This window comes from Hyla sarda, chromosome 8 (genome assembly GCF_029499605.1).
Source record: "Hyla sarda isolate aHylSar1 chromosome 8, aHylSar1.hap1, whole genome shotgun sequence".
Taxonomy (NCBI): Eukaryota; Metazoa; Chordata; class Amphibia; order Anura; family Hylidae; genus Hyla; species Hyla sarda.
In genome coordinates, this window is record NC_079196.1 from 122319967 (window position 1) to 122344582 (window position 24616).

General features: G+C 42.6%; 4 non-coding genes and 1 pseudogene across 4 annotated transcripts; all 5 read right to left on the reverse strand.

The window, feature by feature from the left end:
* Nucleotides 1–793: 793 nt before the first annotated feature.
* LOC130286918 (U2 spliceosomal RNA) lies at nt 794–984 on the reverse strand. Its single transcript, XR_008847422.1, has one exon. It is a non-coding gene; the product is annotated as a U2 spliceosomal RNA (small nuclear RNA).
* A 2084-nt stretch (nt 985–3068) lies between these two features.
* On the reverse strand, nt 3069–3254 carry LOC130285658 (U2 spliceosomal RNA). Its single transcript, XR_008847396.1, has one exon. It is a non-coding gene; the product is annotated as a U2 spliceosomal RNA (small nuclear RNA).
* Nucleotides 3255–10144: 6890 nt separating this feature from the next.
* On the reverse strand, nt 10145–10326 carry LOC130285602 (U2 spliceosomal RNA). Its single transcript, XR_008847392.1, has one exon. It is a non-coding gene; the product is annotated as a U2 spliceosomal RNA (small nuclear RNA).
* A 6954-nt stretch (nt 10327–17280) lies between these two features.
* LOC130289329 (U2 spliceosomal RNA) lies at nt 17281–17456 on the reverse strand (annotated as a pseudogene).
* Nucleotides 17457–24240: 6784 nt separating this feature from the next.
* On the reverse strand, nt 24241–24422 carry LOC130290125 (U2 spliceosomal RNA). Its single transcript, XR_008847514.1, has one exon. It is a non-coding gene; the product is annotated as a U2 spliceosomal RNA (small nuclear RNA).
* Between the last annotated feature and the right edge of the window lie 194 nt (nt 24423–24616).

The following is a 24616-nucleotide window of genomic DNA, read 5'->3' on the forward strand; positions in this document are numbered from 1 at the left end:
CAGACAAGTCGCATCGGCTGAAAGTAGGCCAGAATGTCAGTCCATGTTGGAGCAGGTTTAGATACAGTCTAAAGCATAGATCTCAAAGTCTGTGCACAGAATTTAGCAAGGGCCTTGCACCTTCTGATGCATCAGGTAGGTGCACAATAGCATAGCCTAACCCTCTGTACTTTGGTCTATATTGATGCGGGACATAGACAGCCAGCTGATGACCAATCCATTAGTGCAATGGATGGCTGGAAGCATTTGTCTTTGCCTTTGCAATACCACAGAAGCAATGCATGGTCAATGTACAGCAATGACACACCTGTGTGAACAGCCAGGAGACCCCCCCCCATGTTATGTTACATAGTTACATAGTTAGTACGGTCGAAAAAAGACATATGTCCATCAAGTTCAACCAGGGAATTAAGGGGTAGGGGTGTGGCGCGATATTGGGGAAGGGATGAGATTTTATATTTCTTCATAAGCATTAATCTTATTTTGTCAATTAGGAACATTCAGCACCCACCCGCTATCAAGGCAGCTGCCTATCATGTCATGCCCTACCTGCACAGGTGTGCTGGCTACTCAAATGATCCAATTAAGGAGGCCATTTAGTCAGCAGCAGCAGAAGTCCTGTGCCTGGACGCTCCAACAGCGGCCAGACACAAGCAGAAGCAGCAGAAGCAGCAGCAGCACCACCTTTTGTTTTTTGGCTGCAGCAGCAGCAAGGCCCACAGGGCTGGCTAGCTGGCTAGCCAGCAAGCAGGTAGCAATGAAAGTAGGAATCTTTCTTTTTAACCCTGTAAGGGGGTGGTGCACTGTACCCGAAGATACTGCCATATCGGGTCAATGCATAGGGCGACGGAAGCAAGCTTCGAAATCGGCCCCCGTTCTCAAAAATCCATTTAATATATGGTCCCCAGATAGGGGACGTATCAGATATTAAACTGATAAGAACAGATACTACACTTGATCTTAGCCAAAAGGCCGAGAAGCGATAACCGTGAAAGGGGCGGGCCCAACAAGGTCCCCTTCATGGGCACTATCACTGCTTGCTGTCAGGGAGGCTGCCAGACAATTTTCCATGCACACTCTGGGCTGGGGGGCAGTCAACCACCAGTACACACAGCAGAACCTAAACCCATACCATTATTGCTAAGCAGCAAGACAGGGGCCCATTGCACTCCCACGGGGCCTTTTTAAATGCAATCCATAACCCGGATTTGCCAGGAACCCTTCTTACTCCTCCTACTTGCATGTGACACTGGGCTTAGGATCTGCATAGGAAACACACACACAAGCACACACCTACCTTTGTTGCCTGCAGATGCCTCCTTGGCTGTCCCCAAACGGTATCAAACCAACACCCACGGGAAGCTGTAAGCATAGAGGACATGCCTGCACCCCATTGGACTTACCTGTGTGGGTTAAATCCGGGTTATTTGACAACCTATGGCGGTGATGGTTCTGCTCAGGCAGAGCAGTGCTGATGCTCCTCATAAAGCTGTCGCTGCTGTGAAGGTTCTAGGTGACATCACAAATCCCTATGGTTACATACACAACAAAGCTGGGTTGTTGTTGTTTACACTCTGCAAGGCCTGTGGAAGTGAGTGACATCATAGCACTGTAGTTCTGAGGGTTCTAGATGGATGCAACAATCTCCTGTTGCTTCTATGAAGGCCATAATAGACGACATCACCAAACAGCTCCATAGTCACATACACAGCAAAGGAGAGATGTTGTTTACACCTAGTGATGTCAGTGGTATTGAGTGACATCACAGCACAGTGCTAAGGCTCCTGGGCCTGGACACAGCAGCGGCTGCAATATCTCAACGGAGAATACGTTTATATATATGTGTGTGTGTGCGCGTATATATATATATATATATATATATATATATATATATATTTCTCCGCCGAAATCACTTTTAAACCCATTTCCACCTTTTTTTCCCTTCTCTTCCTCTTACTTTTTTTTCACGTTTTTTTACGTTTTTCTCCTTTTCGCCTCTTTTCTGGGCGTATTATTCTTCTTTTTCTTCTTTTTTTTCGTCTAATGCATACCCCATCAGTGCAGCAATGCTTATTCAATACCGCCAGCAGATGGAGACAATGGGGGATAATTTTCTAAGGATTTATACTGATTTTTCCTGTCTGAATTTGTCGCACAGAAAGTTGCAGGCCAAATATGTGTGACATTTCTGCGACTTTAGCTTCTAGAGCATTTTTACAACATTATACATAGGTGCTGAATACATAAAAAGCGACTGTTCAGCGACAGACAAGTCGCATCGGCTGAAAGTAGGCCAGAATGTCAGTCCATGTTGGAGCAGGTTTAGATACAGTCTAAAGCATAGATCTCAAAGTCTGTGCACAGAATTTAGCAAGGGCCTCGCACCTTCTGATGCATCAGGTAGGTGCACAATAGCATAGCCTAACCCTCTGTACTTTGGTCTATATTGATGCGGGACATAGACAGCCAGCTGATGACCAATCCATTAGTGCAATGGATGGCTGGAAGCATTTGTCTTTGCCTTTGCAATACCACAGAAGCAATGCATGGTCAATGTACAGCAATGACACACCTGTGTGAACAGCCAGGAGACCCCCCCCCCATGTTATGTTACATAGTTACATAGTTAGTACGGTCGAAAAAAGACATATGTCCATCAAGTTCAACCAGGGAATTAAGGGGTAGGGGTGTGGCGCGATATTGGGGAAGGGATGAGATTTTATATTTCTTCATAAGCATTAATCTTATTTTGTCAATTAGGAACATTCAGCACCCACCCGCTATCAAGGCAGCTGCCTATCATGTCATGCCCTACCTGCACAGGTGTGCTGGCTACTCAAATGATCCAATTAAGGAGGCCATTTAGTCAGCAGCAGCAGAAGTCCTGTGCCTGGACGCTCCAACAGCGGCCAGACACAAGCAGAAGCAGAAGCAGCAGAAGCAGCAGCAGCACCACCTTTTGTTTTTTGGCTGCAGCAGCAGCAGCAAGGCCCACAGGGCTGGCTAGCTGGCTAGCCAGCAAGCAGGTAGCAATGAAAGTAGGAATCTTTCTTTTTAACCCTGTAAGGGGGTGGTGCACTGTACCCGAAGATACTGCCATATCGGGTCAATGCATAGGGCGACGGAAGCAAGCTTCGAAATCGGCCCCCGTTCTCAAAAATCCATTTAATATATGGTCCCCAGATAGGGGACGTATCAGATATTAAACTGATAAGAACAGATTTTTTTTTTTTTTTTTTTTTTTTTTAAACCTTCAGGTTTGGACATTAAAACATCAAAATCCAACTCCATACTTCGTCACTTAGACTTTCTGTAGTAAAGTCCAACTCATCATTAGGTCTTTCTTTTTATTTTCAATTTCAAACAAACATAAATACCATCACCAATTACAAACTTACAAGATATCTCCATTTCAAAAACTTCCATATCCCCTCAGCATCCTTATCCCTCAAATTCTTCCTATCACACAAATAAACAACATATAACCTATCTAGAATCATCTTAATACAACCCTCCACCGACACGTTTTTTCTTTTGAATACACATAAATTCCTAACATCCCAAAGTACTTCTTTAATAATGGCAAGCAACACAAAAAAAACCCTTTCCTTATCTCTCCCTACCATACTAAGTCCAAACATAACCACATCATACGACATATACCTTATACCAGTCAATTCTTTAAACAGCAAACTCATCCCTTTCCACACACCTTGCGCCATTTCACAATTCCAAAATACATGCATCACACTCTCAATCCCATCACACCCATCTCTTGGACACCTCTCATACCTTCCAATCCCTCTATTTCTTTGAAATTCTCTTACCGGTAACGCACCATGCAAACTCTGCCATACTATCTCACGTTGTCTATTTGTTACTCCAACAGTCATTATACTCTTCCACACTCTCCCCACATCTACAGCTCTCACCATATTAATTGAACATTCAACTTCGTCTTTTTTAATGTACCCAATCATACTCTTTTTACTCACAAACACTTCTGGACCCACACCAATCAACCTATAATTCTCCAAAAATTTCACCACATATACATACCAACTAGGACACACAAAAGCATAAGGCACTCTCAAATCTCTTTCCAACCAACCCAATTTACATAACACACTGCCACCCAAATATCTCACCATACATGCACAACTCTTTTCACCTCCCATCATTCTTTTCAAAGCAAAAACAATATTCACACCCAGATACACATCAACATTCGGAAAGTCCATTCCTCCATTTTTACCATCTTTCATTACAATCTCTCTCTTAACTCTTTCCATCTTTGTACCCCACAAAAACACAAATAACATTCTTTTCACCTTTCGCAAAACCATATAACTTGGCGGAAACACAACAGCAACATATAACAGTATTGGCAAAATCACACTCTTCACTATCATAACCTTACCAACCATTGACAACTCTCTCAACCTCCAAAAATTCAATTTCTTTTGCACTCTCTTCCCCACATCCTCCCAACTATTTCTACCATCCAACCGTTCATCCATCTTCACCCCCAACACCTGAATAGGCCCTTCCACCCCTTCCATACCAACATCCTCACTCTGAGTCACACCACCAAAACATTTATATTCACTCTTTCCCCAATTGACCTTAAAACCAGACGCACCACAAAACAGACTTACCAATAACTTGGATCTTCTTACAGCCGCAACAGATTCACTTACCACACATACATCATCCATATAAGCCAACACTTTAACCTCTTTACCACGACCCCCCGGAACTCTCACACCTCTCACACATTTATCCTTACGCAATAATTCTAATAATGGTTCCATAGCACAAATAAAAGCAATAGGTGACAAGGGACATCCCTGTCTCACCCCTGAACATACTTTAATCTCCTCAGTCATCCATCCATTAATCAGAATCTTACTATACACTTCCTTATACAACATTCTCACAATATTCACAAAATCACCTGGAAACCCCATTTTAACTAGCACCTTAAACAAAAACCCATGCGACAAACGGTCAAAAGCTTTTTCAAAATCAATTGACAACACACGAACCACCTGCTTTCTACACATACCATCCCACAATATATCTCTCAACAAACACAAATTCTCACTAATTCTTCTTCCTGGCACACCACACACTTGCTCCTCCCCAATCACTTGCTCTATCACGTCCCTCATTCTATTTGTAATCAGCTTTGCAAATATTTTATAATCCACATTCAACAAAGTTATCGGCCTCCAATTCCTTACATCATTCACATCCCCTTTCTTATAAATCAAAACCACTATCCCACTCTTCATACTTTCCACCAATCTTCCATTAGCCCACATATACTTAAAGATACTCTCCATATCATCCTTCAGTACATCCCACAATTTCACATAAAACTCAGCCGGCAACCCATCCTCTCCAGGAGTCTTATTTTTAGCCATACTATCAACCGTCCTTTTAATTTCTTCCATTCCAATCTCTCTCATTAAACTCTCATACTCATTACAATCTACCTTCTTATCAATCACTTCCAGCACTTCCTCAGCCAAACCCCTATCACACTGTTTGACTGCATATAAGTCCTCATAAAACTCTTTCACCACATTCAGTACAGCTTTGCCTCTCACCAAACCACCATCCTTATCATACACACTCACTAAATCATCCTTTCTCCCAATCACTTTCTTAAAAAAATATCTTGAACACTTTTCATCCTTCTCCAATTTGTCCACTTTTGCTCGGTACATTAACTCTTTTCCTTTTTCATTCAACCAATCCTTTATATCTCTTTTCACAGCATCAATCTTACCATCCACTCTCCATCCCTTCTTTTTCAACTTAATGAGAAACCCCAACCTTTTATTCAGCCATTCATACTTCTTTCTTTCCCTAGCTTTCCTTTTATAACCTTCCCTCTTGAAAAAAACCTTAGTTCTTTCTTTAACCCACTCCCACCAACACAATAAATCCAAAAATTCTTTTTTCTTCTCACACCATAACTTATACTTCTTAATATACCTATCATATACCTCCTTTTCATCCAACAGTTTCACATTAAGCTTCCAGTAACCCCTCCCACTTATGCAAATCTCATCCAACACCAAACCACAACTCACACGCTCATGATCAGAATAAATCACTCTCTCTTGCTTATACCACATACATCCTATCATTTTGGACACAAAACACATATCTAATCTTGACTCACTCCTTCCACTCTCAGCATGATATGTTGCTAACACAGGATTCACACCACACACTTCAACCACATCTCTTAACTTGAAATCACTCACCATACTCTTAAGCATATTTCCAGAAACATCCGCATCCCTCCCAATCTCACAGTTGAAATCACCTACTAACAACACTGGTTCCTTCCCAGACAAAAAACCCTTAATTATTTCAAACAAACCCACCCTCTCCTCCTTATTCACAGGTGCATAAACATTAATTAACTTAAACTTAAACCCATGTAACCCAACCTCCACCAACACACACCTTCCTTCCCTTAACACCATTTGACTACAAACTTTAAACTTATTATTCCTAAACAAAACTCCAACTCCATCATTTCTATTTACATTAGAGCAAGACCACACTGCTGGTCCATATCTCCACTCCTCCTTTTTTGGAGGAAAATCCAATCCACATTCCTGTAGACAAATTATGTCATTATTAGTTCCTGCCAATTCCTCCAGAATGGCCGCTCTTCTATTCTTATTTTTAAAGACTCTAACATTTGACAAACTAACCGAAAAAGACATATCAAATCAAATAACAACCCATAGGAAGAAAAAACCTAGAAGAGAGTTAATGAACTTTACGGCTCAGTGTCGAGGGAGAAGTTTCTTCTCCAATGCATTTATCCATTTCACCCTCAGATATTGCGGCAAAACGATTACTCGTCTCCACCACCGTCTGCTCCATCTTTTCACCACTGGCACCTCTCGCCGCCTTCCGTGGGGGACGAAAAAGATCTTCCTCTCTCTCTTTAGCACTTTCCTCTTCTGAATTCGACCATTCAACTTTTTGAGTGCCAGACACCTGAGGACTAGGCACCTCTTCAATTCTCACCTCCTCCTCCATCTCCTCTTCAATCTCCTCCTGCACCTTCTCTTCCACCACCGTTGCTTTCTCAATAATGCTAGCAATCACACTCTTTTCTGCCATGTCTGCCTTTGCCTTTTCCCTTTTTTTAATTGCCAAATCTTTTCTGGCCTCTTTCTCCTTCTCCCTCTTAGCCACCTCCGGACAATTTCTATACACATGTCCAACAAGGCCACAAAGATCACAAGTTCTGGGCTGTGGACAAGCTCCCGCCTCATGCCCTGGCATTTTACAATTTCGGCACTTCTTATTACCTGGACAAGCCTCTTTAACATGTCCAAACAGCAAACAATCACGGCAAAACAATGGCTGGCCATAATAATAGACATAACCCCGGTTTCCAGCGATTGAAAAATTGGCCGGTGGGTGTTTCACTCCACCAATGCTCCCAGGATCCAGCTTCAGTTTTACAAAAAACTTCCATGTGCCATTAAACACACCCAAACTACTAGTTTGCTTCACTCCCCCTTGGACACTTTCACAGTAGATACTTAGAAAGTTCTTAATCATATCCGGGTCTAAGAACGGATTGTACATATGTACAAACAGAGTCTTCACTCCCATCTCAAACAAAGGAAAAAACTTTACATTTTCCAAGACAGGGTTATTGGCATTTCTTTTCAAACATTCATAGAAGTTCTGGCAATCAGCTTCATAGATGAAGGACACATCATATATTCCTTGCTTCCTATTCTCTTGCACACAGAACAAACTATCCATGCCAAAACCGCCCAATTTCTCCACAAGTTCATGTCCAATGTACTCAATCCGATTCTTACCCCGGTCAGAAGTTTCCACCACAAAACGTACAGTCTTCTCAATCGCAGGGAGGTATTCCTTTCCAGCCATTGTTCTTCTCTTGTCTGTCGATTCCACAGTAAGATCACCACTCCGGATTCCTGCTCAGCAGAACACCCGCACCCCTGACCCAGACCAAGTTTACACTTGATCGGAGCCAAAAGGCCGAGAAGCGATAACCGTGAAAGGGGCGGGCCCAACAAGGTCCCCTTCATGGGCACTATCACTGCTTGCTGTCAGGGAGGCTGCCAGACAATTTTCCATGCACACTCTGGGCTGGGGGGCAGTCAACCACCAGTACACACAGCAGAACCTAAACCCATACCATTATTGCTAAGCAGCAAGACAGGGGCCCATTGCACTCCCACGGGGCCTTTTTAAATGCAATCCATAACCCGGATTTGCCAGGAACCCTTCTTACTCCTCCTACTTGCATGTGACACTGGGCTTAGGATCTGCATAGGAAACACACACACAAGCACACACCTACCTTTGTTGCCTGCAGATGCCTCCTTGGCTGTCCCCAAACGGTATCAAACCAACACCCACGGGAAGCTGTAGGCATAGAGGACATGCCTGCACCCCATTGGACTTACCTGTGTGGGTTAAATCCGGGTTATTTGACAACCTATGGCGGTGATGGTTCTGCTCAGGCAGAGCAGTGCTGATGCTCCTCATAAAGCTGTCGCTGCTGTGAAGGTTCTAGGTGACATCACAAATCCCTATGGTTACATACACAACAAAGCTGGGTTGTTGTTGTTTACACTCTGCAAGGCCTGTGGAAGTGAGTGACATCATAGCACTGTAGTTCTGAGGGTTCTAGATGGATGCAACAATCTCCTGTTGCTTCTATGAAGGCCATAATAGACGACATCACCAAACAGCTCCATAGTCACATACACAGCAAAGGAGAGATGTTGTTTACACCTAGTGATGTCAGTGGTATTGAGTGACATCACAGCACAGTGCTAAGGCTCCTGGGCCTGGACACAGCAGCGGCTGCAATATCTCAACGGAGAATACGTTTATATATATGTGTGTGTGTGCGCGTATATATATATATATATATATATATATATATATTTCTCTGCCGAAATCACTTTTAAACCCATTTCCACCTTTTTTTCCCTTCTCTTCCTCTTACTTTTTTTTCACGTTTTTTTACGTTTTTCTCCTTTTCGCCTCTTTTCTGGGCGTATTATTCTTCTTTTTCTTCTTTTTTTTCGTCTAATGCATACCCCATCAGTGCAGCAATGCTTATTCAATACCGCCAGCAGATGGAGACACTGGGGGATAATTTTCTAAGGATTTATACTGATTTTTCCTGTCTGAATTTGTCGCACAGAAAGTTGCAGGCCAAATATGTGTGACATTTCTGCGACTTTAGCTTCTAGAGCATTTTTACAACATTATACATAGGTGCTGAATACATAAAAAGCGACTGTTCAGCGACAGACAAGTCGCATCGGCTGAAAGTAGGCCAGAATGTCAGTCCATGTTGGAGCAGGTTTAGATACAGTCTAAAGCATAGATCTCAAAGTCTGTGCACAGAATTTAGCAAGGGCCTCGCACCTTCTGATGCATCAGGTAGGTGCACAATAGCATAGCCTAACCCTCTGTACTTTGGTCTATATTGATGCGGGACATAGACAGCCAGCTGATGACCAATCCATTAGTGCAATGGATGGCTGGAAGCATTTGTCTTTGCCTTTGCAATACCACAGAAGCAATGCATGGTCAATGTACAGCAATGACACACCTGTGTGAACAGCCAGGAGACCCCCCCCCATGTTATGTTACATAGTTACATAGTTAGTACGGTCGAAAAAAGACATATGTCCATCAAGTTCAACCAGGGAATTAAGGGGTAGGGGTGTGGCGCGATATTGGGGAAGGGATGAGATTTTATATTTCTTCATAAGCATTAATCTTATTTTGTCAATTAGGAACATTCAGCACCCACCCGCTATCAAGGCAGCTGCCTATCATGTCATGCCCTACCTGCACAGGTGTGCTGGCTACTCAAATGATCCAATTAAGGAGGCCATTTAGTCAGCAGCAGCAGAAGTCCTGTGCCTGGACGCTCCAACAGCGGCCAGACACAAGCAGAAGCAGAAGCAGCAGAAGCAGCAGCAGCACCACCTTTTGTTTTTTGGCTGCAGCAGCAGCAAGGCCCACAGGGCTGGCTAGCTGGCTAGCCAGCAAGCAGGTAGCAATGAAAGTAGGAATCTTTCTTTTTAACCCTGTAAGGGGGTGGTGCACTGTACCCGAAGATACTGCCATATCGGGTCAATGCATAGGGCGACGGAAGCAAGCTTCGAAATTGGCCCCCGTTCTCAAAAATCCATTTAATATATGGTCCCCAGATAGGGGACGTATCAGATATTAAACTGATAAGAACAGATTTTTTTTTTTTTTTTTTTTATAAACCTTCAGGTTTAGACTAAACACCACTTAGATAACGCGTCATTTTTGACTCATGGTGAAGTCTAACTCATCATTAGGTCATTCTTTATTTGTTCAAAGCTAATTCAAAACAAATTCAAATACCATCACCATTACACCCTTACAACATGTCTCCACTTCAAAAATTTCCTAATCCCCTCTGCATCTATTTCACCTAATTTCTTTTTATCACGTAAATAAACGGTGTACAACCTATCCAGAATCATTCTTAAACTTCCTTCCACAGTCACATCTTTTCTCTTAAACACATATAAATTTCTAACATCCCACAAGACTTCCTTCACAATCGCCAACAACACAAACAACACCCTTTCATTCTTTCTTCCAATCATACTAAGACCAAACATCACAACCTCATATGACAACCTATTTATCCCAGTCAACTCCTTACACAACGGACCTATCCCTCTCCATACATTCTGAGCCATGTCACAATTCCAAATCACATGCATCACACTTTCAACCCCACTACAATCTTCCCTCGGACATATTTCACTCCTTCCAATACCTCTATTCCTTTGGAACTCTCTTACTGGTAGGGCTCCATGCAAACACTGCCATCCTATCTCTCTCTGTCTATTTGATATTCCATCTGTCATTAAACTCTTCCACACCTTAGACACATCCTGGCCTCTTACCATATTAATCGGACACTCCACCTCACTTGCGGCGACATACCCAAACACATTCTTCTTACTTTCAAACAACTCCTTTCTCACACCAATCAACCTATAACTCTCCAAAAACTTTTCCACATACAAATACCAACTCGGGCACACAAACGCATAAGGCACTCTCAAATCTCTCTCCAGCCAACCTAATTTGCATAACACACGCCCACCTAAATATCTCAACATACATGCAAAATTCTTTTCTCCTCTCATCATCCTTCTAACCGCAAACACCACATTCACCCCCAAATACACATCTAGATTTGGAAATCCCATTCCACCCTTACTACCATCCTTCATCACAACTTCTCTCCTCACTCTTTCCACTTTTGTACCCCAAAAAAACACAAACAAAATTCTTTTTAACTTCCTTAAAACCATATAACTTGGCGGAAACACTATTGCCACATACAATAAAATAGGCAATATTACACTTTTCACAAACAGCACTTTCCCAACCATAGACAAATCTCTCAACCTCCAAAGACTCAATTTTTTGGACACTCTCTTCTCTACATCATCCCAACTTTCTCTCCCATCCAATCTTTCATCCATTTTAACACCTAAAACCTGAATACCACCTTCAATATTCTTCATACCCACATCCTCACTTCCTTGCATACTACCAAAACATTTATACTCACTTTTGTCCCAATTCACCTTAAACCCAGACGCTCCACAAAACAATCCAACTAGTAACTTTGCCCTTCTCATAACAGCCACAGACTCTCCCAAAATACACACATCATCCATGTAGGCCAAAACTTTGACTTCTCTCCCACCACTCCCTGGAATTTTTAACCCTCTAACACACTTATCCCGCCGCAACATCTCTAATAATGGCTCCAAAGCACATATAAAAGCCATAGGGGACAACGGACAACCCTGTCTTACACCAGAACATACTTTCACCTTCTCAGACATCCAACCATTTATCAAAACCTTACTATATACTCCATCATACAGCATCCTTACAACATTTACAAAATCACCCGGGAATCCCATTCTCACTAATACTCTAAACAAAAACCTATGTGACAGACGATCAAACGCCTTTTCAAAATCTATCGACATCACTCTAACCTCCTGTTTCCTACTCATACTATCCCATAACAAATCTCTCAACAAACACAAATTTTCATTTATTCTTCTCCCAGGCACTCCACACACTTGTTCTTCTCCAATCACCTGCTCAACCACATCTCTCATCCTATTTGTAATTATTTTAGCAAACACCTTATAATCTACATTCAACAAAGTTATCGGCCTCCAATTCCTCACATCATTCACATCACCTTTCTTATAAATCAACACAACCACTCCACTCTTCATACTTTCCACCATTCTCTCCTTCCTCCACATATACCTATACACTTCCACCAAATCATCATTCACAACATCCCAAATCCAAGCATAAAATTCAACAGGCAACCCATCCTCTCCAGGCGTTTTATTTCTTGACATACTATCCACAGTCCTCTTCACTTCCTCCTCTCCAATCTCTCTCATCAGAGTCCCATATTCACTACCATCCACCCTCTTATCGAGCACTCTCAACACTTCATCCTGCAAGTCCTCTTCACAATCTTTTACCGCATACAACTCTTCATAAAAATTTTTAACCACTCCCAACACAGCTTTACCTTTAACCAGACAGCCATCATCATCATACACTCTTACCATATCCTCTCTCTTCCCAATAGCTTTTTTAAAGAAATATCTCGAACATTTCTCATCTTTCTCTAACTTATCAAGTTTTGCTTGATACATCAACTCTTTACCTTTCTCATTCAACCAATTTTTTAGATCACTCTTCACAACCTCAATCTGCTCACCCACACTCCAGCCATACTTCTTTAACTTATTGAGAAACACCAATCTTTTATTCAACCATTCATACTTCTTCTTCCTCCCAGCCTTCCGCTTATATCCCTCTCTTTTAAAGAAAACTTTTGTTTGACCCTTAACCCATTCCCACCAACACAATATATCAGGAAAATCATTCTTTTTCTTACACCAACCCCTATACTTATTAACATATCTATCATACACTCCTTCCACTTCCAACAATTTAACATTTAATTTCCATACACCCCTCCCACTCACACAATCTGCATCCAATACTAACTCACAACACACATACTCATGATCTGAATATCCTACTTTTTCTTGCATATAATTCTTACATAACACACCCTTAGACACAAAACACATATCAAGTCTGGAACTATGACTTCCACTATCAGAATAATATGTATCTAACAAAGGACACACTCCACACGCTTCAGCCACATCCTTTAACTTAAAGTCACACACCATACTTTTAAGAATATTCCCAGATACATCCACATTCCCCTCAATTACACAATTGAAATCCCCCACCCACACCAAAGGTATTTTACCCGGCAGAAACCTCTTAATTACCTCCAACAACCCCACCCGCTCCTCCCTCCTTACCGGCGCATACACATTTATCAACCTAAATTTAACCCCCTGCACCTTAACCTCCACCATGATACACCTCCCCTCCTCTATTACCACATAACTACAAACTTCAAACTTAAAGCTCTTAAAAAGCACCCCTACCCCATCATTCCTATTATGCCCAGACACCGACAAAACAGCAGGACCATAAGCCCATTCTCCCTTCCCCGGAATATCATTTAGCCCACATTCCTGCAAACAAATAATGTCCGCTTTTTTCCCTGCCAAGTCCTCCAAAATTACTGTCCTTCTGACTTTACTTCTAAAGACTCTAACGTTTATAGAACCGACTAAAAAAGACATACCACCATCTTAACAACCCTAAGGAAGAATTTGACAGAAAAGAAGAAAGTTATTTAGGTAGCTTTCCTCAGCGGTGTGGGAGAAGCTTCTCCCGCAGAGCACGCATCCATGTCGCTCTCAGAAAGCGGTTGATACCGATTGTCCGTAGCCACCAGCGTCGACTCCATCTGTCCACCAGAAAGCTTCCTGGCCGTCTTCTTGGGGGGACGAAAAAGATCAAAGTCATCCTCTCTCTCTCTATGTCTCTCCTCACGGTCTTCACCCTCAGAAGAAGACCACTCTTCAATTTGCGGCGACTCCTCAGCCGGGGGACTGGGAGCATCCTCAATCTCCCCTTCTTCCACTTGCACCGCCATTTGCTCCTCCTCCACCACCACTTGCTCCTCCACCACCTTCACTTGCTCCTCTACCACCACAGGACTCTGTACCTCTCCAATAATAACGTTCTCTCTTGCAGGAACCACTGCAGCCACAGCTGCAGCTGCCCTCCTCCTCTCCACCATTTCCTCTTCCATTCTCCTCTCCTCCTCCCCAACACTGGACAGTTCTTGTACACATGGCCAGCTTCCCCACATAGGTCACAGGTCCTCGGGTGTGGACATGCACCCGCCTCATGCCCCGGTTGCTTACAGTTCCTGCATTTCTTACTGCCAGGGCAGGCCTCCTTCACATGTCCAAACAATAGACAATTTCTACAGAAAGATGGCTGTCCGTAGTAATAGAGATAACCTCTGAAACCAGCAATGGTAAAGTTCGCCGGAGGGTGCTTAACACCTCCAATGCAATCTCCATCAAGCCGCAACTTCACAAAGAACTTATACGTGCCATTAAATACACCAATGCTGCTTGTCTGCTTAGTACCACCAGCAATAGACTCACAATAGATGCTCAAGAAGTTCTTAATCATAGAGACATCAACAAACGGATTGTACATGTGGATAAACAAAGTCTTTGTCCCCATTTCAAAAAGGGGATAAAAGGACACATCCCGCAAAACCTCACTTCCACTGTTCCGTTTTAAGCACTCATAAAAGTTCTGGCAGTCAGCATCATATAAGAAGGACACGTCATAAATACCTTGGCGCTTGTTCTCCTGGACACAAAAGAGGTCGCTCAAGGAAAATCCTGCCAGTCGCTCCACAATGGTATGGCCGATGTATTCAATGCTGTTTCTTAGACGATCCGTGGTTAGCACCTTGATGCGTACGGTCTTCTCCACTGCAGACATGTTGGATCCAGCCATCTTTCCAAATCTGTCGGTAACGAGTACCACAGTCTTGATCACCTACGCAGCTAGTCGCGGCGCAGTTCACTCGCACCCTCAGCGCCGACCGAGGCAATAAACCCCGATCTTAGCCAAAAGGCCGAGAAGCGATAACCGTGAAAGGGGCGGGCCCAACAAGGTCCCCTTCATGGGCACTATCACTGCTTGCTGTCAGGGAGGCTGCCAGACAATTTTCCATGCACACTCTGGGCTGGGGGGCAGTCAACCACCAGTACACACAGCAGAACCTAAACCCATACCATTATTGCTAAGCAGCAAGACAGGGGCCCATTGCACTCCCACGGGGCCTTTTTAAATGCAATCCATAACCCGGATTTGCCAGGAACCCTTCTTACTCCTCCTACTTGCATGTGACACTGGGCTTAGGATCTGCATAGGAAACACACACACAAGCACACACCTACCTTTGTTGCCTGCAGATGCCTCCTTGGCTGTCCCCAAACGGTATCAAACCAACACCCACGGGAAGCTGTAAGCATAGAGGACATGCCTGCACCCCATTGGACTTACCTGTGTGGGTTAAATCCGGGTTATTTGACAACCTATGGCGGTGATGGTTCTGCTCAGGCAGAGCAGTGCTGATGCTCCTCATAAAGCTGTCGCTGCTGTGAAGGTTCTAGGTGACATCACAAATCCCTATGGTTACATACACAACAAAGCTGGGTTGTTGTTGTTTACACTCTGCAAGGCCTGTGGAAGTGAGTGACATCATAGCACTGCAGTTCTGAGGGTTCTAGATGGATGCAACAATCTCCTGTTGCTTCTATGAAGGCCATAATAGACGACATCACCAAACAGCTCCATAGTCACATACACAGCAAAGGAGAGATGTTGTTTACACCTAGTGATGTCAGTGGTATTGAGTGACATCACAGCACAGTGCTAAGGCTCCTGGGCCTGGACACAGCAGCGGCTGCAATATCTCAACGGAGAATACGTTTATATATATGTGTGTGTGTGCGCATATATATATATATATATATATATATATATATATATATATATATATTTCTCCGCCGAAATCACTTTTAAACCCATTTCCACCTTTTTTTCCCTTCTCTTCCTCTTACTTTTTTTTCACGTTTTTTTACGTTTTTCTCCTTTTCGCCTCTTTTCTGGGCGTATTATTCTTCTTTTTCTTCTTTTTTTTCGTCTAATGCATACCCCATCAGTGCAGCAATGCTTATTCAATACCGCCAGCAGATGGAGACACTGGGGGATAATTTTCTAAGGATTTATACTGATTTTTCCTGTCTGAATTTGTCGCACAGAAAGTTGCAGGCCAAATATGTGTGACATTTCTGCGACTTTAGCTTCTAGAGCATTTTTACAACATTATACATAGGTGCTGAATACATAAAAAGCGACTGTTCAGCGACAGACAAGTCGCATCGGCTGAAAGTAGGCCAGAATGTCAGTCCATGTTGGAGCAGGTTTAGATACAGTCTAAAGCATAGATCTCAAAGTCTGTGCACAGAATTTAGCAAGGGCCTCGCACCTTCTGATGCATCAGGTAGGTGCACAATAGCATAGCCTAACCCTCTGTACTTTGGTCTATATTGATGCGGGACATAGACAGCCAGCTGATGACCAATCCATTAGTGCAATGGATGGCTGGAAGCATTTGTCTTTGCCTTTGCAATACCACAGAAGCAATGCATGGTCAATGTACAGCAATGACACACCTGTGTGAACAGCCAGGAGACCCCCCCCCCATGTTATGTTACATAGTTACATAGTTAGTACGGTCGAAAAAAGACATATGTCCATCAAGTTCAACCAGGGAATTAAGGGGTAGGGGTGTGGCGCGATATTGGGGAAGGGATGAGATTTTATATTTCTTCATAAGCATTAATCTTATTTTGTCAATTAGGAACATTCAGCACCCACCCGCTATCAAGGCAGCTGCCTATCATGTCATGCCCTACCTGCACAGGTGTGCTGGCTACTCAAATGATCCAATTAAGGAGGCCATTTAGTCAGCAGCAGCAGAAGTCCTGTGCCTGGACGCTCCAACAGCGGCCAGACACAAGCAGAAGCAGAAGCAGCAGAAGCAGCAGCAGCACCACCTTTTGTTTTTTGGCTGCAGCAGCAGCAAGGCCCACAGGGCTGGCTAGCTGGCTAGCCAGCAAGCAGGTAGCAATGAAAGTAGGAATCTTTCTTTTTAACCCTGTAAGGGGGTGGTGCACTGTACCCGAAGATACTGCCATATCGGGTCAATGCATAGGGCGACGGAAGCAAGCTTCGAAATCGGCCCCCGTTCTCAAAAATCCATTTAATATATGGTCCCCAGATAGGGGACGTATCAGATATTAAACTGATAAGAACAGATTTTTTACTTTTAGATATAATATTCTTAGACTAAAAGACCTTACGCAGTCCAGATTACACTTAGTCTGCTAAAAGCATATTCCACAGATGTAGATTCCAAAGACTTTTAGCCACTTTGTGACCTAATCTTTTTTTATCCAATAAATAGAAAACATACATCTCACTAAGAGCTAGGCGAACACAATCTTTAGAGGTAATAGTGTCTCTTTTAAAAAGAAGAATATTCCTCGTCTTCCATAGTGCAATTTTAATACAATTTATACTAATCCACAAAACCCGAGACTTCTCCACAGATAAAACATTATAAAATCCATATAAAATAACTTCATGATTTAAAAAATTAAGATCAGAAATGAATTTTAGTAAGGGTCCTATCAAATGCCATATCTCTTGGGCGTAAAAACAGTTCCAAAAAATGTGTAAAACTGTTTCCTCACTAGGACACCCCATTCTCGGGCACTTTGCACTACGACACAATCCTCTTCTGTGTTGGAATTCTCTGGTAGGCAAACATTGATGTGCTATCTGCCAGGCCAGATCTTTTAAGTCATTAGATAAGAATCCCATATTCACCATCCTCCAAACTCTTAGAGATTTCTCAGTGGAATAATTAGATATTAAGCAAATCTGTTCTATCTTCCTGATTTCAGGAACTAATTTTCGTGCATTACTACAAATTTCTTGACTAAAATTAGCAATGCCATAAATACGAATAATCTTTTCTAAAACCACATAGTGCGCTGGGGGAATAAATAAGATTGGGGACGTTAAAGGTAAGGTTATCCACTTTCTTTTTCTAAAAATGTGACCTGCAGCATATTTTAAAAAATAAGACCAATAACAGTTTCTTTGCAAGCCATTAAAACACATAGAAAAAAAGTGAATATATAAAAACCTTTTTAAATCAGGCACATCCTTACCCCCCAATTTCTTTGTCTTCATCATTACATCTCTCCTGAGTTTATACATTTTAGACCCCCATAAAAAATGAAAGCAAATCTTGTTTAAAAACTTTAAGGTGCGTTCACTCGGTGGGAAAACCAAGCTTAAATATAGCATGATAGGTAGCAACAAAGCTTTCATTATCAGTACTTTTCCTTCTATTGTTAATTTCCTCATTTTCCAAAAACTTATTTTCTTTTGCACTTTCTCTTTGACGATGGACCAGCTTTCCTCTCCATTATTTTCATTGTCAAAGATGACACCCAAGATTTTGATTTTATCATATTGCACATTCACCTCCGTATTGCCCCAATTCCCTATTGCAAAGCAATCACATTTATTTTTATTTAATTTGAAGCCAGAGCCCTCACAAAAAAATTCTGTCTGTCTGATAGCACGTTTCAGGGATGGTTCATCTGAACATAGAATATTAACATCATCCATGTATGCTATCGTCTTTACGCTCTGTCCTCCACTTCCAGGGATTGGCACTCCTCTAATGAGCTTATCTTTTCTCAAAACATTCAACAGAGGTTCTATTGCACATATGAAAAGAATGGGTGATAGGGGGCACCCCTGTTTCACCCCAGACTGTAAAAATACCTCTTGGGATAAAAAAACGTTAATTAAAATACGACTAAAACAGTTTTTATATAAAAGTGCAATTTTTCCAACAATAAAATCAGGAAAATTCATTTTCTTTAAAACCAACCATAAAAAATCATGAGAAACACGGTCATAAGCCTTTTTAAAATCCAAGGATAAAATTGCCAATTTCTGATCACATTGTTTCTGATACCATAAAACATCTTTTACAAGGTTTAGATGATCACTTATTTTCCTTCCAGGTACTCCGCATACTTGGTCACTGTGTATAAACTTAGCAATTACCTGCTTGAGCCTATTTGCTAAAATTTTTGCTAAAACCTTATAGTCTGTATTTAGCAGGGTAATAGGCCTCCAATTTTCTAATTTAGAGATGTCTCCTTTTTTAAAAATCAGAGTAACAACACCATCTCTCCAGGACGCAGGTAAAATCTCAGATTTAAAAGCACAGTTAAAAATACCTAAAAGATCATCTTTTAAAATGGACCAAAAACACAGATAAAATTCAACTGGCAACCCATCCGAACCAGGTGTTTTACCATTTAAAAAACTCTTAAAAGTGCTTAAAAGTTCAGGTAAAAAGATTTCATCACAAAGGCTCTCTTGGTCAGTTTTGTCAAGTTTTGAATCCAAGGTATCTAAAACATCATTAGTAAAGGAAATATCAATATCTTTTTTATTAAAAAGCTCCTGATAAAATACTTGTGCTTCTCGCAACATCTCTTCATTAGTTATCTTCCCTTCTATTACAGATATCATTTCTTTCTTTCCCACCACCTTCTTAAAAAAGAATCTCGAACACTTTTCATCATTCTCCAGACATTGCACCTTGCTGTTAAAAATCATTTCTTTTCCTTTTTGACTAATGGCATTTTTTATTTCATTCTTTGTCTGAGCAATAACATCATCCATTTCAAGCCCGGCTTGCTTTAGTTTATAATATGTTTGGATTTTAGTGTTTAACATTTTAAACCATAACTTTTTCTCCTTAGCCTTTTGGATGCCCACACGGATAAAAAACTGTTTAGTCCACTTTTTAACATCCTCCCACCAATCCAAAATATTTTTATATTGAGATTGACGTAATCTCCATTTGCTATAAGCAGCAATAAAATCATTTTTTGTTTTCATGTCCTCTAATAAAGTAGTGTTGAGCTTCCAAACGCCTCTGCCTTTCTCTAGGCCAGGTAAAGTGACATGTGCATATAATAACTTATGATCAGAGAAAATATTCGATAAAAGAGAAACATCAACTAGATTAAAACTTTCCGATAAAAAAATAAAATCAATCCTGGATTTGCAGACATTATTTTCCCATGTGTAACCAGGGTCGTCTGGGTATTTTCTCCTCCAGACATCGGTAAAGTTAAAATCCTCAGTCATACTCTTAATCTGTTTCTCTGTTTTATCCACTCTGACATGCACACTTCCACTCTCACGATGATCACCACTCATACAACAATTAAAATCTCCAGCCATTAAAATAGGTGTTGAACCTGGGATAAAAGCCTGAATATCATTAATCAAGTCGGCTCTCTCATTTTTTTCAGGAGAAGCATAGATGTTAAAAAGCTTAATCTCCGAGCCATTGTACTTAATATTAACTAATAGCGCTCTACCAGGTATAATTTCTAAGAAGGACAAAACTTGTACATCTGAACCTCTAAACAAGATCCCAACACCTGAAGATCTGTTCAGATTGTCACCCGACCAGACCGATGGTCCCAAAGTCCAGCCACGACAAAGGTCCTCATAATTTGGACTATGTTCAATTCCACATTCTTGTAAAAAGAACAGAGAACAGTCCAAGGTATCTAAAAAACTAAACAAAGCAGCCCTTCTCGTAGGGCTCTTTAGACCTCTCACATTCAGAGAGGAGCACTTTAAGGAAGCTATTCGCTACTGGAGTTTGAGTCCGATATGAAACCCACAGGTGACTCCAAACTTTCGAACTCTTTGATATTTTTTGGATCGGACGCTGATCTTATAGAAGGCCTCCATGCATGTTGACTGTCCTCACATTCGTCTGAGCTTTTTTTGACAGGCCGTTTAATGCCAAGTTGTGGCTCATCTCCGAGTTCCTTCTTCCGCTTGATCTCCTTCACGCCAACCTCCATGGCTTCACTGCTCACTAGTGACCCTCCACCGCCAGAACCCACCACAGAAGGTCTCCCCTCTGTCTCAGGCACAGCAGAAAGGTCCATAAGCTCCGCCACGACATCAGAAGTTACAGCCGGCTTTTCTGAAGGCGCCTCAGACCGCTGGGGTGCTTTCGCAGGTGGTACTTCAGCTTGCACTACACCCACTCTCCCCGCTACACGGTCAGCCCACGATCTAGCTACACTGGAACGGAGACTGCAATCTTTAAAGGCATGGCCTTCTTCACCACAAATGTTGCAGACGATTTTAGCACAGTCCTTAGAAACATGGCCTTCTTGATTGCACCGACCACAGCGAACTGTAGTGTCCGTGCAAACTTCCATAGTATGTCCGAATTTCTTACATTTCCTACAAAAAGTAGGCATCTCAGGATAAAACAAATAGCCCTTATCCCGACCGATAGAAAAGTTGGAGGGTGGATGACACAACCCTCCAATGCCAGTAGCATCCTCCTTCATTTTCACAAAAAACTTATGTTTCCCCGTCCATAGGTCTTCTGAATTCATCACCTCATGGGAATACTTAACAGAACTGCAGTATTTCCCCAAAAAGAGCTCAATATGGGACACAGTCACAAAGGGATTGTGCATACACACAACTAGAGGAATATCGCCTCCAGTATACAACACTGTGACCGTGATCCCATCAAGCTCAGCAAGGTCTTGATTGCTTTTCAGCTTCTCAAAAAGATTCTGGCATGCATAAGCAGAGTCCAGAGTTAGGATGAAGCTGCCCTTCCGAGGATCTCTGAGACAGACGATGCTCTCTTTCTTCACCCCAAGAAGCTTGTAGAGAGTTTCTTTCACAAAATAAGAAAGTTGGACGAGTTCTTGCTTGTCTTCAGCAACATCAAAGCGAAAGGAAAAACGAATCCGCGTTTCACCGGATGTAAGGTAACGGATGCGAACACCCATCTTGTCGATCGCCTTTTCGGTTCCTCGTAGCAGCCCCCCTTGGAAAAGGTAGGACAAACTCCCAGGATCCTCCTGACCAGACACTTGATCTAGCCAAAAGGCCGAGAAGCGATAACCGTGAAAGGGGCGGGCCCAACAAGGTCCCCTTCATGGGCACTATCACTGCTTGCTGTCAGGGAGGCTGCCAGACAATTTTCCATGCACACTCTGGGCTGGGGGGCAGTCAACCACCAGTACACACAGCAGAACCTAAACCCATACCATTATTGCTAAGCAGCAAGACAGGGGCCCATTGCACTCCCACGGGGCCTTTTTAAATGCAATCCATAACCCGGATTTGCCAGGAACCCTTCTTACTCCTCCTACTTGCATGTGACACTGGGCTTAGGATCTGCATAGGAAACACACACACAAGCACACACCTACCTTTGTTGCCTGCAGATGCCTCCTTGGCTGTCCCCAAACGGTATCAAACCAACACCCACGGGAAGCTGTAAGCATAGAGGACATGCCTGCACCCCATTGGACTTACCTGTGTGGGTTAAATCCGGGTTATTTGACAACCTATGGCGGTGATGGTTCTGCTCAGGCAGAGCAGTGCTGATGCTCCTCATAAAGCTGTCGCTGCTGTGAAGGTTCTAGGTGACATCACAAATCCCTATGGTTACATACACAACAAAGCTGGGTTGTTGTTGTTTACACTCTGCAAGGCCTGTGGAAGTGAGTGACATCATAGCACTGTAGTTCTGAGGGTTCTAGATGGATGCAACAATCTCCTGTTGCTTCTATGAAGGCCATAATAGACGACATCACCAAACAGCTCCATAGTCACATACACAGCAAAGGAGAGATGTTGTTTACACCTAGTGATGTCAGTGGTATTGAGTGACATCACAGCACAATGCTAAGGCTCCTGGGCCTGGACACAGCAGCGGCTGCAATATCTCAACGGAGAATACGTTTATATATATGTGTGTGTGTGCGCGTATATATATATATATATATATATATATATATTTCTCCGCCGGAATCACTTTTAAACCCATTTCCACCTTTTTTTCCCTTCTCTTCCTCTTACTTTTTTTTCACGTTTTTTTACGTTTTTCTCCTTTTCGCCTCTTTTCTGGGCGTATTATTCTTCTTTTTCTTCTTTTTTTTCGTCTAATGCATACCCCATCAGTGCAGCAATGCTTATTCAATACCGCCAGCAGATGGAGACACTGGGGGATAATTTTCTAAGGATTTATACTGATTTTTCCTGTCTGAATTTGTCGCACAGAAAGTTGCAGGCCAAATATGTGTGACATTTCTGCGACTTTAGCTTCTAGAGCATTTTTACAACATTATACATAGGTGCTGAATACATAAAAAGCGACTGTTCAGCGACAGACAAGTCGCATCGGCTGAAAGTAGGCCAGAATGTCAGTCCATGTTGGAGCAGGTTTAGATACAGTCTAAAGCATAGATCTCAAAGTCTGTGCACAGAATTTAGCAAGGGCCTCGCACCTTCTGATGCATCAGGTAGGTGCACAATAGCATAGCCTAACCCTCTGTACTTTGGTCTATATTGATGCGGGACATAGACAGCCAGCTGATGACCAATCCATTAGTGCAATGGATGGCTGGAAGCATTTGTCTTTGCCTTTGCAATACCACAGAAGCAATGCATGGTCAATGTACAGCAATGACACACCTGTGTGAACAGCCAGGAGACCCCCCCCCATGTTATGTTACATAGTTACATAGTTAGTACGGTCGAAAAAAGACATATGTCCATCAAGTTCAACCAGGGAATTAAGGGGTAGGGGTGTGGCGCGATATTGGGGAAGGGATGAGATTTTATATTTCTTCATAAGCATTAATCTTATTTTGTCAATTAGGAACATTCAGCACCCACCCGCTATCAAGGCAGCTGCCTATCATGTCATGCCCTACCTGCACAGGTGTGCTGGCTACTCAAATGATCCAATTAAGGAGGCCATTTAGTCAGCAGCAGCAGAAGTCCTGTGCCTGGACGCTCCAACAGCGGCCAGACACAAGCAGAAGCAGAAGCAGCAGAAGCAGCAGCAGCACCACCTTTTGTTTTTTGGCTGCAGCAGCAGCAAGGCCCACAGGGCTGGCTAGCTGGCTAGCCAGCAAGCAGGTAGCAATGAAAGTAGGAATCTTTCTTTTTAACCCTGTAAGGGGGTGGTGCACTGTACCCGAAGATACTGCCATATCGGGTCAATGCATAGGGCGACGGAAGCAAGCTTCGAAATCGGCCCCCGTTCTCAAAAATCCATTTAATATATGGTCCCCAGATAGGGGACGTATCAGATATTAAACTGATAAGAACAGATTTTTATTTCTAAAGCCGAGGAACGTGCTTTCGATTCACCCAAAGTGCAAGAAAAAGTGCAAACGTGTTACACTAAAAAAACGTGCACAAAGGATGCGGTCTATCGCAAGCCCTTCTCCGATAGGAGAGAGGCCCCCCAACAAACCTTACCCTTCGCCTCCGGACCAAAAGGTACCTGCGAGGTTCCAGGTTCGATGTCCCTTTTCGCCGAAGCTACTAGGGG